The sequence below is a fragment of the Triturus cristatus genome, chromosome 3_2, assembly GCF_964204655.1.
Source record: "Triturus cristatus chromosome 3_2, aTriCri1.1, whole genome shotgun sequence".
Lineage (NCBI taxonomy): Eukaryota > Metazoa > Chordata > Amphibia > Caudata > Salamandridae > Triturus > Triturus cristatus.
This window is the reverse complement of record NC_140584.1, coordinates 1,198,349,306-1,198,362,785: the sequence shown is the minus strand read 5'-3', so window position 1 is coordinate 1,198,362,785 and position 13,480 is coordinate 1,198,349,306. Positions and strand designations below refer to the sequence as shown.

Below are 13,480 nucleotides of genomic sequence, written 5' to 3'. Positions count from 1 at the left end.
ATTGTCTCTTTAATGTTGTAAAACCTCGGAAAGATTGGTTCCCTACACAAACTAACCATGGCAATTCTCCTCCTCATGGTCTTCTAATTTCAAGTCATCAGGAGGTAAAATCACTCTTGGGGCCTTGAGTGGAAGTGGCTTCTCTCTTGCTTCAAAAGCAGCTTCCAGAGCACTCTGGAACACATGTTGGATGTATCCATAGGTATCTTGATACTAGCTCGATCAGTATCTAAATGATGTCTTTTGCATGAAACCTTGTCCTCCATAATGCTCAGTGATCAGCTGTACTTTAATTAAATTTAGTTGCTGACGCTTCCAGCTCGAAGCGCTGCCTGGCAATCAGATCTTGCGCGCCCAGCAAAATCTTTCATTATCCCAGAAAAGAAAGGGAAGCTGCAAAGTGACTCACTCAACCAAGGAAAGCGCACAGTCGGAATGCCTATAGAAACCATCATATTCCACAGGACTGCTAAAGGAGGTTTCAAGAAGGCTACCTCTCAGTAAGATCCCAGCAGCAGGAACCGCCCGACACGGGTCACTGCCAGTCTGCTCCGCTCTGCACACCAATAACTACAGAGCAAGAATAAATATGACGTAGGTTTGTGTTCAGTCTACCTTAATCATCCCCCGGAAAAGACCAGGCAAATCATCGTATGCATTTGGAATATCAACGGCTTAGCTAGTAAAAGCAATGATTCAGAGTTTCTACAATATTTAAACTCATTTGATCTACTATTGCTTCAAGAAACCTGGGAGGTAAAGGCATTTGAGCTGCAAGGGTTCACATATTGTTGTATTCCAGCAAACAAAAACTCCACCTTTGGTCGTAGAACAGGGGGACTGATGATTTTTGCCTCAATAGCAACAATAGGCAGGATTACGACAATAGAATCTCAAATAGCACCTCCAAGTGTAATACAGGTGGCAAAGATCTCACTCTGGTTAAATAACCAACTTCAAGATGTTATAATAATCAATACTTACATTCACCCCAAGCAGAAACGACAAGCCGCGAACAAACTGATAAAAGCCTTGGGAAAAATAACGAACGAGGGGGATTCTGATTTACTCATCTTGGCAGGTGATTTTAACATGTTTCTCATCAGTTCAGATCCAGATGATGATCTTAATCAAGAACTTAGCGCTGCATGGGGAGTGCCAAGACAGGGCTCAGCAAATATTAATAAACTTACAAATTGCTCAAAAAATCTACTTCGACAATTAGAACACCTCAACTTAAGAGCCTTGAATGGGCGTTACACCGAAGATGACCCACCGGTCGCAACCTTTCATTCTGACAAGCAATCCTCCCATCTGGATTACACATTTACATCTTTAAATATGCTTGGCAGGGTAACGTCGTTCAAGATAGGTTCGAACGACCTTAGCGACCACCTGCCCCAAGAAGCCTCAATAAAAGTCAGCTCACTTCTCGAGACTGAGGTATAGACATCGAAGTGACTTCGAATTTAAGGCGGCTTCGGTGCAATCCCTGCAACATCGACTCCATAAGCCTTGCAGCGAAAACTCTTTTCACTCAAGCGGCAAGCTCCACAACAAAGCTGTCAGAAGTATGGCAAAACTTCATCCTAGACATCAGTGTGAAATTGTTAAAAGGACCGCCAAACAGGATATGCCAAGGAAAGGGAGCATCAACCAAATTACAACTCACTCCAGAAATGAAAACACAAAAACGGTTAATAAACCGAACACTGAGACAGATGTGAAAAGATCCAACAAACTATGACTTGCAAACAATTCTACGGAAAGCGAAAAAACTGTTACAATGGAAGAAATGGGAAAAACAGAAACAAAAAAACGATGAGCTATGGGCCAAACTCCTCTATGAAGCAAAACAGCAAAATAGTTCAAGGTTCTGGCAAATGATCAAAAGAATACAGAACTCAGACCATCTAGGCCTAAACTCAAACATAACGGAGGAAGCATGGACAAAACACCTCTTTAAGCACTTCAACACCATAAACGCTGCCAATGAGGACAGCCTTGTAGAGGTGGGGACAAAGAAGTTCAGCAAAGAAGATCAGAGGGAAAAAATAGATAAATACTATACAACGGTTATGACCCAAGAAACTGCCACTAATGGAACCACGCTATCATCTCGAATAGAGAAATTAATGCCCGACCCAAGTTCTTCTTTCCACACCGAGTCTAGACATCTGGCTACCACACCAGCCGATGTCAAAAGGCAAATAGCCAGGGGCAGACCGACAGGTGCCCCCGGAGCAAATGGCATTCCGCCAATGCTGTACAAATCAGACGCGGAATTTTGGAGTGTAGTACTAACACCGATATTCAACAACATAAAGAACACCCAATCTCTTCCGGAGTCTTGGCATGGGTCAGTAATCAGCCCAATCTTTAAACATGGCAATAGGAAACATCCAATAAATGATAGGCTTATTGCCCTCATAGATGTGGAGGCTAAGTATTTTGCAGGAATCATACTGGAGGAGCTAACGACATGGGCATTTGAAAACTCAATAATCCCGATCAATCAAACTGGTTTCTGCAGGGGTCAAGGGACTACAACTAACATCATGGCACTGACCCTGCTGATGGACACAGCAAAAGAGACCAAATCTCCCCTTTTCCTCTCCTTTATTGATTACACTGCTGCATTCGACCATGTGGATCGCAAAAAAATTTGGCAGAAACTGGACAACTGGGGAATACCCAAACATCTCTTAGACGTGTTGATACTGCTCCACTCAAACACCTGGATTAAAGTCAAACTTGGAGCGGGTACGCACCTCTCTAAACCCATACCGACAACAAAAGGATTAAAACAGGGTTGTGTGTTAGCACCGATCTTATTTAACCTTTTTCTTGCTGATTTACCGGGGGAACTTGATAAATGCCTCTGTCATGCACTGAAACTAGGGGAAATTCCACTGTCCAATTTGTTCTACGCGGATGACCTGGTGCTGATAAGTCGGACACCAATAGGCCTCCAGCACCTTCTAAACGTAGCCCATTCCTTTTCAGAAAGGAACGCCCTGCAAATAAACTTTAACAAATCGAAGGTTAACTACAAAAAAAAAGGAAAATCAACTGGCACGTAAACGGACAAGGGCTGGACTTGGTAACCACCTACAAATATCTGGGAGTAATTCTGGACGCTAAGAACTCATTCAAACCTCAACTAGACTCTTTACGAGGAAAGAGAACTGTGACTTACCTGGCGATAAAATCTTTAAAAGCCAAACTTCCCGATCTAAAGCTTAACCCTCTTCTTCAGGTTTTGCGTGCAAAGTTACAACCCACTCTCACACACAGGAGTGAATCCCTTCAAGGGAAGGATGCCGCACTACTGGATTTAGTAATAGCTAACGCATATAGGGCTATTTTTAACCTGCCAAGATACGTCTCGCCTGCACAAATTCGGTTAGAATTCGGCATTCTGAAACAATCACTAGAAAGGCCGAGTGCGTACGTTACCAGCTGGTACAAGATTCGCAGCGCTGAGGTTGGTTCTTTAAATTCCAATGTATGGGAAGAGCTTCTCCGACATCGTAAATCTTCAGCTAGAGATTATCTTTTTGACTCACTTGAAGTCCTGGGTCTGTCAAACCTCTGGGGCACTCCAACAGATCTCTTGTCTTTCAAAAAAGTTGCTAAAAAAATCAGCACAAATCATCTCTTCTATTGAGGACAAGGAGGCATTAACAAAAAGAACGCACGGTTGGATCACGCTTAGTGATTACAGAAGAATGCAGCCACAAGCATACTTCAACATTGGAATGAATCAAAAAACGAAAGAAAAGTTCTTAAAATTACGCCTCGGCGTAATCCCGGTAACTCCGCACTTACTTACTGCACTGCTGGGTGAGAAAAAATGTCACGCAGCAGTGCCGCCTGTGTAAAGCTGACAAGGAAGACATTGTCCACATCATGTGCATTTGTCCTAAACTAAAGGATTTGAGGTACAATTTATTACGTCCCTCCTTCAAAATACATGGCGTCCGGACATGCAGGCAGGCTGTTAAACTGTGTTTAAACCCGGCAAAAACAAAATTAAATTGTCGGGTCGTAAAGTTTTTTGACTTAGTAGAAAAAAAGACACATGAGGTTTTATGACCGTCGAAACATTTTATTAACAGTTACGAACTGATATAAACCAAACTTGTAAAATTGAGGAAATCACGTATAACAAATTTTTAACAACTTTTAGCAAAGTTTTTGTTTTTTTACTGTTTGGTAAAGATTTTAATTAATCATGTAGAAATAAATTACTTACTTACTTACAGTCTACCGACACTATATAAATATTAAATAACTCACCTGAACCACTTGCTTCCCATCACAAATGAAATAACAGGAAATGACGTGGGTTGGCTTCCGCAATACGCTGTCAGCCGTCTTGGTAATATTTTCGTTTTAGCATAGTTATGGAAACCATTTCTGTCCTGGAGAGGACATCTCATCCAGTAAGGACCAAGACGAACAATGAGGTAGCAACTTTTTGTGTGATTTGGATCTGGAATGATAATTAATATTATGTGAACAAACTCAGATTGGGCCTGTTCCAATGACATGTTAACAATGTAGGCATGTATGGAAACATTTCAAAAATAAGGAAATTATTTTTTTAACCATACTTAGAAAAATACTAAGCGTCACCACCACAGAATACAAATAATTGATAATTATATTAACACACATCTAAAATTGGGAGGAATTTATTTCTGCGGCTGACTCGTCACACTATTTAGAGCACAAAGAAGAGCTGAAGATGATACTGTTCCTTGGAATGAAGATGTCCAGTTAATCTCAGCCAATCAACAAAATGATTACTCAGAGGGTCAATTAAGCCAGAAGAGGGAGGAGTCAAGGGTAGAGGGCAGTGGGCGAAAGACAGACTCTCTTATGAAGCTGAAGAGCACATTGTCCAGAGGCTGAGATGCTCTACATTGTGGCTCTATACATAGGCAAAATTCAAACTCAGATGCCTTCTGTTCCTACTAGACTTAAAAATCACAGGCTTCTAGAAGTCTTGGACCATAGAGGTCTGATATGTTGATGGTTATGGGAGTGGAAAGCCTGGGTTTTTGCTTCCAGCTCAATGGTTCTACCTCCTTCACAGTAGGCCTGATATATCGTCCACCATGCCCCTACCAAACGTTTTTGAATACCTTGGGTGACACATTAGGACATATTGTAACACGCTACTCAAATTTCACGATAATAGGCGATTTTAATCTTCACCCGGAAGGTCGGAATGAGCCAGGAGTTGCAAACTTTCTCAACACAGTAAACACCCTAGGACATTATCAGCTGGTCGCATCCCAAACTCATCAGACAGGTCACAATCTTGATGGGGTCTGCTCTAATCTCTGTTCTTTGACAGTCTACCCTCCAACCCCTGAAGTGTGGTCGGACCATTGGTTAATTCCGTTCAAGATCAATTGCTGTCTGAAGAACAAGCCCACGTCGCTCGCGAACTTAAGCCTCTTACCTCACCGCAAGTGGGCTAAGATGAAAGCTAACCCAGAACTGCCTCATATAGCGCAAGCATCTGTACCTGCCACATCTGGAAATACAGCAGACGACTCCGAACGTTTTGATGCATGGATTGCTTCCATTAGCAATGAATTAGCACCGTTTAGCAACTTTGTTAACAAACATACTCCGAAAATCTAAGCCCCTTGGTACTCGCCGTCCCTAGTCAAGCTTCATCTCCAATGCAAGCGCTTCAAAAGGAAATGGAGAAGAGGCTATGACCCAGAAGAACAAATCAGATACATACTAGCCAGGAAAGTATACCACCTACAAATTAAGTCTGCAAAAAGGAGTATTTGTCAAAAATAATATCAGAGGCCAAACAAAATTCAAAAAAGATTTTTCAATTGTAAGATCCTTTACCAATCCAAAAACACTAGTTACGGACAAATTGCAGGTGCCGGGCACCCAAAATACAAAGGGATGGGGAAGCGTGGGAGTCGTCGGAGCAGTGGGGGCGCTAAGCAACACAACATGGCAGAACGGGGAGGAGTAGGGAATGCAACGAGGTGGATGGGGCCGCATGGAGTGCAGGGGTTGAAGGTATGGGAAAGAGGCATGTGGGAGAGGAAGAGAAAGAAACCCCATGTAACTTTGTCAAATGATGAGAGGAAAAGAAGAAAGTAGTTCCTGATGTAGCATTAAAGTATTGAATTAATCTACATTATAAAACAGCTCCTCTCCAGGGTAGGGACAAACACAAGCTGAGTAAGGAAAGGCAATGAATATGTGGCAAGTAAACCGCATAGACATAAGCAGTGGGCTTACGCTATGCATTCTGTTGTACACTATACATCTTTTAATAAGAACAATACACAGCTGAAGCTGAATGTAGGCCAGACATGAATACTGTATTTCAGCCACTTATTTTCTCTTGGGGGTGGTGTTGACATCCTTTCCCGTTTTTTTTTTAATATCCTGTATTAATGACTATGAAAGTAGGAGCGTTCTCTTCCAGGGGTTTGATTGGAAACTTTGTTTGACTTAAAACTCATTTCAAGTATTAATAGGGAATACTGTAATTCTCTCACCGTTAACCAGATCATAAAATGTCTCATACTTTGTATGCCAGGATTTGAAAAACTCAAGCCAGTGTGTAACAGCTGACATAGTAGCTGAATTGTTAAATGTTTTTCCCAATTGTGTGGGCGCGGCAGAGTGAGTTCCTTCAGCCGTGAATGCCTTGTCAGAAATATTGAACTGTTACGTCAAGATTTAATGTTTGAATATTTACTGTTCGGATGCCCCACCCACTATGTGCACAGTTGTGCAAAGCGCCCCCCCAAAGACAGTCGTTTGGCTTGTTCCATAACTAATTGAGACGCTTGACACCTGTGCAACAGGGAACTGCGCTTCAGCTTCTAACCTCGCAACAATATAATTTCTGCAAATATACTAAGTAAACAGAGGGGCTGGCGCATGACTTGGAAACTGGTAACAGGTTACAGCAAAGGCATGGCTTCCCTCGTTTAATAATGAACATTTGCACTTGGTACCCGGAGAGAAAGCCGGTGTGAGGGAGAGAGACAGCGCCTTACTTGGAACACTGTCATAGACAGCTCGTACCTGAGAGGAGCTTCAGTATGCTCATTACAGAGTATTTATTACCCTAGGAGACGCCACCAAATGTGAGCAGGGGATAACATGAATGCGCATTAATGCGCCCGGCTGGAGACCTTGTTTAATAAAACAATGCCAACGCACCTGGTTATCTTTTTTAAAGGGGGAGGGGGTCTACAATGCATTCATGACTAGAAATAGAGCCTCTCTGATTATCACCAAGCACCAAGCACGCTGAGCTGCAGTGACTCTGCCCTTCACTTGCAGCGTGACTAACCCCTACAGACCCAGGGGACTCCGGGCCCTCTCATGATCGTGTGACCTGGGAGTCATGAGAAAAAAATCCACACAACAACCCCGGCACGGAGAGAGAAACCAGGAAAGGCGAGGGGGGACGGCTAGAAGGAAAAAGCAGTAGTAGAGAGACAAAGGACCTACTTGGGGGTAGTCTTTGAAAACAAGCTGAACTGGGGGCCACAAATAGATGCTCTATCACTTAAATTTGCACAGCTCTCAGGGTGCTTGGTAAAAGAACAAAAGCAATCCCAGTCGAAGATAATAGGCCCCCCCATTAAAATTTATAATGCAAGAATCAATTCAGCGATCCTATATGGCGCTGAACTTTGGGGTTTTGCCGATCTATCTCCCCTGGTCAAGGCGCAATACAAATTTCTCAGGAAGCTTACTGGTCTCCCATGTTCCACTCCAGTGAAACCGCTCCTATTGGACCTTAGTTGCCATCCTTTTGACGACATTGCTAGGTTTAGACCACTGGCATTCTGGAGGAGATTATGGACGGTCCCGGAATTAGGCCTCTATGCTAAGGCATTCCTGGATGTCCGTTCTATTTTGGGAGCAGGTAACATCAACTGGTTTAGGCAAGTCCGCCAACTTTTGGAATCTATGGGACTGGGCACCCTCTGGACCGATCCGGCTAATAACCTTTTCCCACCTAAAAAACATTTTAAAAGCCTCTACTGGTCAATGGTGCACCAAAAACATCTATCCTCAGTCCCAGTTGAATCCCTGTCTGACAGGTTTTTCGAGTTTAAAAAAGTACCCTTTTTAGAAGCTTACTGGGACACAATTACCAGGCCCAGCGACAGGAAACTTTACCACCAATTTAGGGTTGGCACCCTACCAACTAACTCATTTACAAAAAAATGGAAGGGAGTGTCCAGCGATTCCTGCAGCTGGTGTACTTGAGGAAATATGAATTTTTATGATCAATTATGTCCCCTATCTTAGACCCCAACGGCTCCATGTACATGCTACAAGTACATGTATGTTCCCTCCAATTCCAGCTATGAAGACGCAAATACATGTGCGTCCAACGTTAACATGTCATCTTTCAGATCCGCCATGAATGGGTCGGATATTCCGTTCCTAAGTACGCTTGGCCACCGACTTTATATGGTGCACCTTTCACGTTTTACAGCTCTGGCGAGTAGGCCCTGAATTCTGTCATCGAGCCTTTTCCTGCCTTCTGCCTCTGAAAGCTCCAGCCTGGACTTGCATCTGTATCCATGACCTTTGTTTTACTCCCTGCGAGGCTAACGGTGCCTGGCTCGGCCTGTTGCCTGCCAAGACTGTATTTCGCCTTCAAGTTATCTGCTCCGCTCCTCAACCAATACATTCCTGTCTAGTAGTTTAGGTAAACATCCTTCCAGCTGCAGAGCAAAGGGCCCGGCCTCACTGTCTCCGTGCAAGTAATTCATAGCTCCTGTTACCATGGTAGGCCCATGCCCCCTCGCATCTCATGTAGACACGTAGACGCTTATACACGCACTAGCAGTCAGTATAGAATAGACTCTAACCGAGAGACCTTTCCTGCCAGATAATACAGTTCCTTAAACACAAGATATTAGATACGATTTGGGATTAGGTTGTTCTGACATCCCAGACTTCCGTCTCCTCATGTAGGGCTAAATGTCAAGTCCCCTTCACCCCCTAGTTACACGTCAATCACACGTCATGCAGCTGCGCGCGCATCTCTGCCATATATTTCTGCTGACATTGCAGGATTCTCTTATGGATCCACCCACCTGTGATATCTTCATAATGACGTTTCTAGTGCACGCCTATTGTAACGCCTTTTTTCATTACGTATGTGTATTCTTATCTTTCCTATCAGCTGTTACGCCTCCTGCATCTGTCTTTACTGTAATGCATTGACTATATATATGATAACCTGTCAATAATGTATTGCCTATTCCCTTCCTGAACCTTCGTGGTGACGGAACCCGATTGCCTGGTTCGAACCAATTCCTTTGTAAGGAATAAATTCCCTTTTATAACCTCAAATACCACGGATTCTGCCTCTTATTTTTACTGAGTTATTCTTATTGAATTTTACCGCATAAATTAAGTCTAGGTAATTTAAATTTACCACAAAATTGGCGCCCGAACAGGGACACCTTCCCCATCTCACGCGCCGGAGGTGCGTTGCAGGCCCGGTCTCCTGCCACAGCCGGACGGACAACTACGCGTACCCGCAGGATTTCCTGTATCTCCCTCCGACCAAGCGGCGGTGACTGAGGCTGCGATCAACACCCAGACGAGGCGGTGAGAAGTGAGAAGAATCCCGACCAGAGCCTAGCTGAGAGAGCAAGATCCGAGGTATACAGAGGCCCACCAGGTTCCGAAGTTCCGTGTCGAGTCGAGTCCAGTCCGATCCAGTCCAGTTCAGTTCCGAGGCCTTCCGTTCCGTGCTTCCCGGTGAGTACCGTTGCTGGGGACGCATTTAGACGTGCACATTAGTTTGTGCCGGTCAAGACGGGTTTGGGTACACAGATCCGGTCTGCACTGTTTCAGCAGTGTATCTGTACTGTTTAGCAGTATATCCAGTATATCTAGTATTATGTCTGTAACTAGTTTTATTCTAATTATCGTCGTTCGTTTTAAATGTTAAATGTTATAATATGTTTTAGAAAATGTCGTGGTATGAATGATTGTGCAATTTCTCATTATTGTGTTGTATCGTACTAATTGTATTCAAGTCCAAGTGTCTAAGTTCGAGTAAGAATTAAGTAGCAAGGTTTAAAGATGCCGTTCTTTTCAAAATTAAGACAGATAAAAACTAGAAAAGGGATACTCGAAGAAGCCGTTCCCATTCCACCTAGGGACACTCCAGGGTACTTTATGTACCATAAGCATGGCCTAGATGCCGTATTATGTCTTGATCTATGGGTGGACTACACCAAGGATTTGGCAGAGAGTCAGAGATGGCCCGCAGCTGGGACATGGGATGCAGATTGCATCATGAGAGTAGAAGAAGCATTATGGAAAAAGAAAGCCAGACAGTCACAGAAAGATGCCATTGAATTATGGCGTAAAGAATCGCATAGACGCGCAGAGAAAGCGTTCAGAAAAGAAGAGAAAAGTAGAGAGAACTCAGACAAAGCCCGAGAAGACATATTAATTGAGGAAGGTATCCGAGTAAAAACAGAACAAGTAGACAGACAACGAAACACTCTTATGAATGGTATGTATCCTCTTCTGGCCGAGGGTTTACCTAAGGCCACCCTGGAGGTACCAAAAGATCTGCCACCTCCATTACTTCCGATTAAAATACATCCCAAGACCGCAAAAGATATTTTCCTTTCTTCCTATTTAGACGATGCAGCCCCCGAATATGTTAATGTGGCGCATCAACGCGCATCACCGGTTGACAACGCTCAACACCAAGACCATCAGCCCCCACTACCACAGCAACAAACACCTCCTCACATTCCAATCGTTCCGCCGGTTTCTACAGCCCTTCCGACATCTACCCTCTCTACCTTACATTCAACAAATCCTTTTGCGCCTGGCACCTCAGGAGGTGCGACAGGAGGTGCGACAGGAGTTTTTCCACGCCACCGCCAGGAAATAAATTGACTTTTAGAGATTTAGCATACCAACGTACACCCCAAACAGCAAATTCCGATATATTTAAGGAACCTCTTATAGATTGTAGATATGATCCAGTGCCCGGTAAAAGGGATGGAATGTTGCTATCATCACTACGTATACGACGAGCTTCGATCTATTTAATGACACTACCAGGAATGGTTGCTCATCTAGACAATATATATCGCTTTGTCCAAACAGGGCAAGGCCCTGAAAGTATTGACGAGGCCATGGAATACCAGAAAGTGGATATACAGAAACTCTTGTTACGCTTCTTCATAAACTGCTTGATCAGAAACAGAGATAGGCCTGAGGTAGATCCGGATGAAATGCAAGTAATTACCAAATGGGGTCAGAATATATCAGACGGAAGACATGATAAACAGAAGAGTATAGGAGTTATGTGCCGAAAGATCCGAAAAGAAGTAGAACGAATACATGAAACCAGATTAGAGGCAGACAAAACTGAATCAGAGGGAGAGGAGGAGGAAGAGTCAGAAATGACCACAGGACAATTAGAATCATCAACTAGAGAAACGATAGCTTATGTAGGTAAGGGAAGATCTTTTAATAATCCCAAATACTTTAATGATCCAATACGTCCGATACGTCCAGAATGTAACAGAAATTTTCAAGCAGCTATGCTAAATACAAGGTCCCCTGAACACTTATTCCAGGCTACCGATAAATTACTCCGAGAACGAAGGGGGTACCATGTGCTCAATTCTATGGATGAACAAGAATTAGCCAGGTCGGCAGTACAATGGGCTGACAGTTCTGAAAAATACAGTGATGATGCGCTAGCACACACGTTTCTGAATCTTACCCCAGACGAACAGCGGTTAGCTGGTATATACATGATACAACACCTCCTTATATTGTATAAAAGCCAACACTCCGATCCTGGTCCCCTACCTGATATCCTGATAGAATTACTCACGAATAAATGGAGAGGTTCGGGTACTGATCGAATTAAAGAAATTCTAGAATATCAGCACCAGTACATTGTCTTCGTATGCCCAGAACATGTTTCAGTTCCCAACATGGAAAGAAAAACGTATTACATAGACAGAATCCCTTACGTGAAGTGCACCCAGTTAAAAATACAGATGATTCTTTTTCACGCGTGTTTGTGTACACGCCCATAACTAAAATAGAATTATTGGAAATGAAAAAATTAGTACCAAGCCATGACAAAGACCCAGCAGGTTTCCACCGTGAAATAAAGGACATGTTACTCATGGGTGACTATACCTATCCTGACATTATGAAAATATTAAAAGTATTATTGCCTGCCGGTATTTACGAGAAACTTAAAGAAAAGGAATGGGAGGTGGGAGACCAAAAGATTGACTGGACAGCATTAGAAAACGAAGAAAAGGGTCGAACTGCAGGCTCAGGGCTTGGGGGAAAAACTACAGCATTACCAGGATTATTAGTGCAAGTATTGCCACGTTTATTAACTACGAAAAAGGAAGACTGGGGTGCAATTTCAGCCTGTAAACAAAAACCCGATGAAGACACTAGTGATTTTTATTCCCGATTTGAAAAATGTTTTGGTATTAATAGTGGCTTAAAAGCAAATAGCGAGTCGTATCCACATCTTTTTGTGACAAAACTAGTCGAAAATTCCCTGCCCCAAGTTAAGAACAGAGTATTGAAAGTCGAGAGCACTTGGCAAGGTAATACTCCTTCACAGATGTTGCAAATGTTACAGTATCACCAGAATCGAATTAGAGAAGAACAAGAACATGAACAAAGACGTATGAAAGACACGAAAATGAAAATGCTTGTTGCTCAGACAGTTCCAGATGACAGTCATAAAAAGGGTGCGACACAGTCCAGTAATTCAAGGTTTTTTTTCTTCCCTTGCATTTCCCTGGTCACGCCTGGTTGCCTGCGAGTACCGCTGCCGGTTGGCACTGACTGAGGCACACCTCACACCCTACGGCACTCTCTCTCTGGTCACGATTTTCGAACTCTCTTTCCTTCCTGTGTGGTCCTGCCCTGCTTCGTTCTCTTCTGTTCATGCCTTCCTTTTCATTTTTTTATCGCCTGCAGGCTTGCGGATAGTCGTCTATTTCTGTATCATTGAGGGCACACAGGACAGCCCTGTTGTGTGGAGCCATAGTGTGTGTGTCTCACGCCTCGGTGACTGTGAGACCGTGCTTTTGAGGGCACACAGGATAGCCCTGTTGTGTGGAGCCATAGTGTGTGTGTCTCACGCCTCGGTGACTGTGAGACCGTGCTTTTGAGGGCACACAGGATAGCCCTGTTGTGTGGAGCCATAGTGTGTGTGTCTCACGCCTCGGTGACTGTGAGACCGTGCTTTTGAGGGCACACAGGATAGCCCTGTTGTGTGGAGCCATAGTGTGTGTGTGTCTCACGCCTCGGTGACTGTGAGACCGTGCTTTTCCCCTGCTCTTTATGGACACATAGATTTCGCCCTGACACTACAGTCTCCCTCTTTCTCTTGCTGGCACACCATCCCCCATGGGGACCACCTGCC

The 13,480-nt window shown here is 43.7% G+C and overlaps 1 protein-coding gene across 4 annotated transcripts in view; it reads right to left on the bottom strand.

Moving 5' to 3' along the window:
* ATG9A (autophagy related 9A) overlaps positions 1-13,480 on the bottom strand; it is a 396,601-nt gene that overhangs the window by 310,773 nt on the left and 72,348 nt on the right. For all 4 annotated transcript variants that reach the window (XR_014980113.1, XR_014980114.1, XM_085650154.1 and 1 more), the window contains exon 2: positions 4,303-4,498. The gene's annotated coding sequence lies outside the window, so the exon portion shown is untranslated. The remainder of the gene's footprint in view (positions 1-4,302; positions 4,499-13,480) is intronic.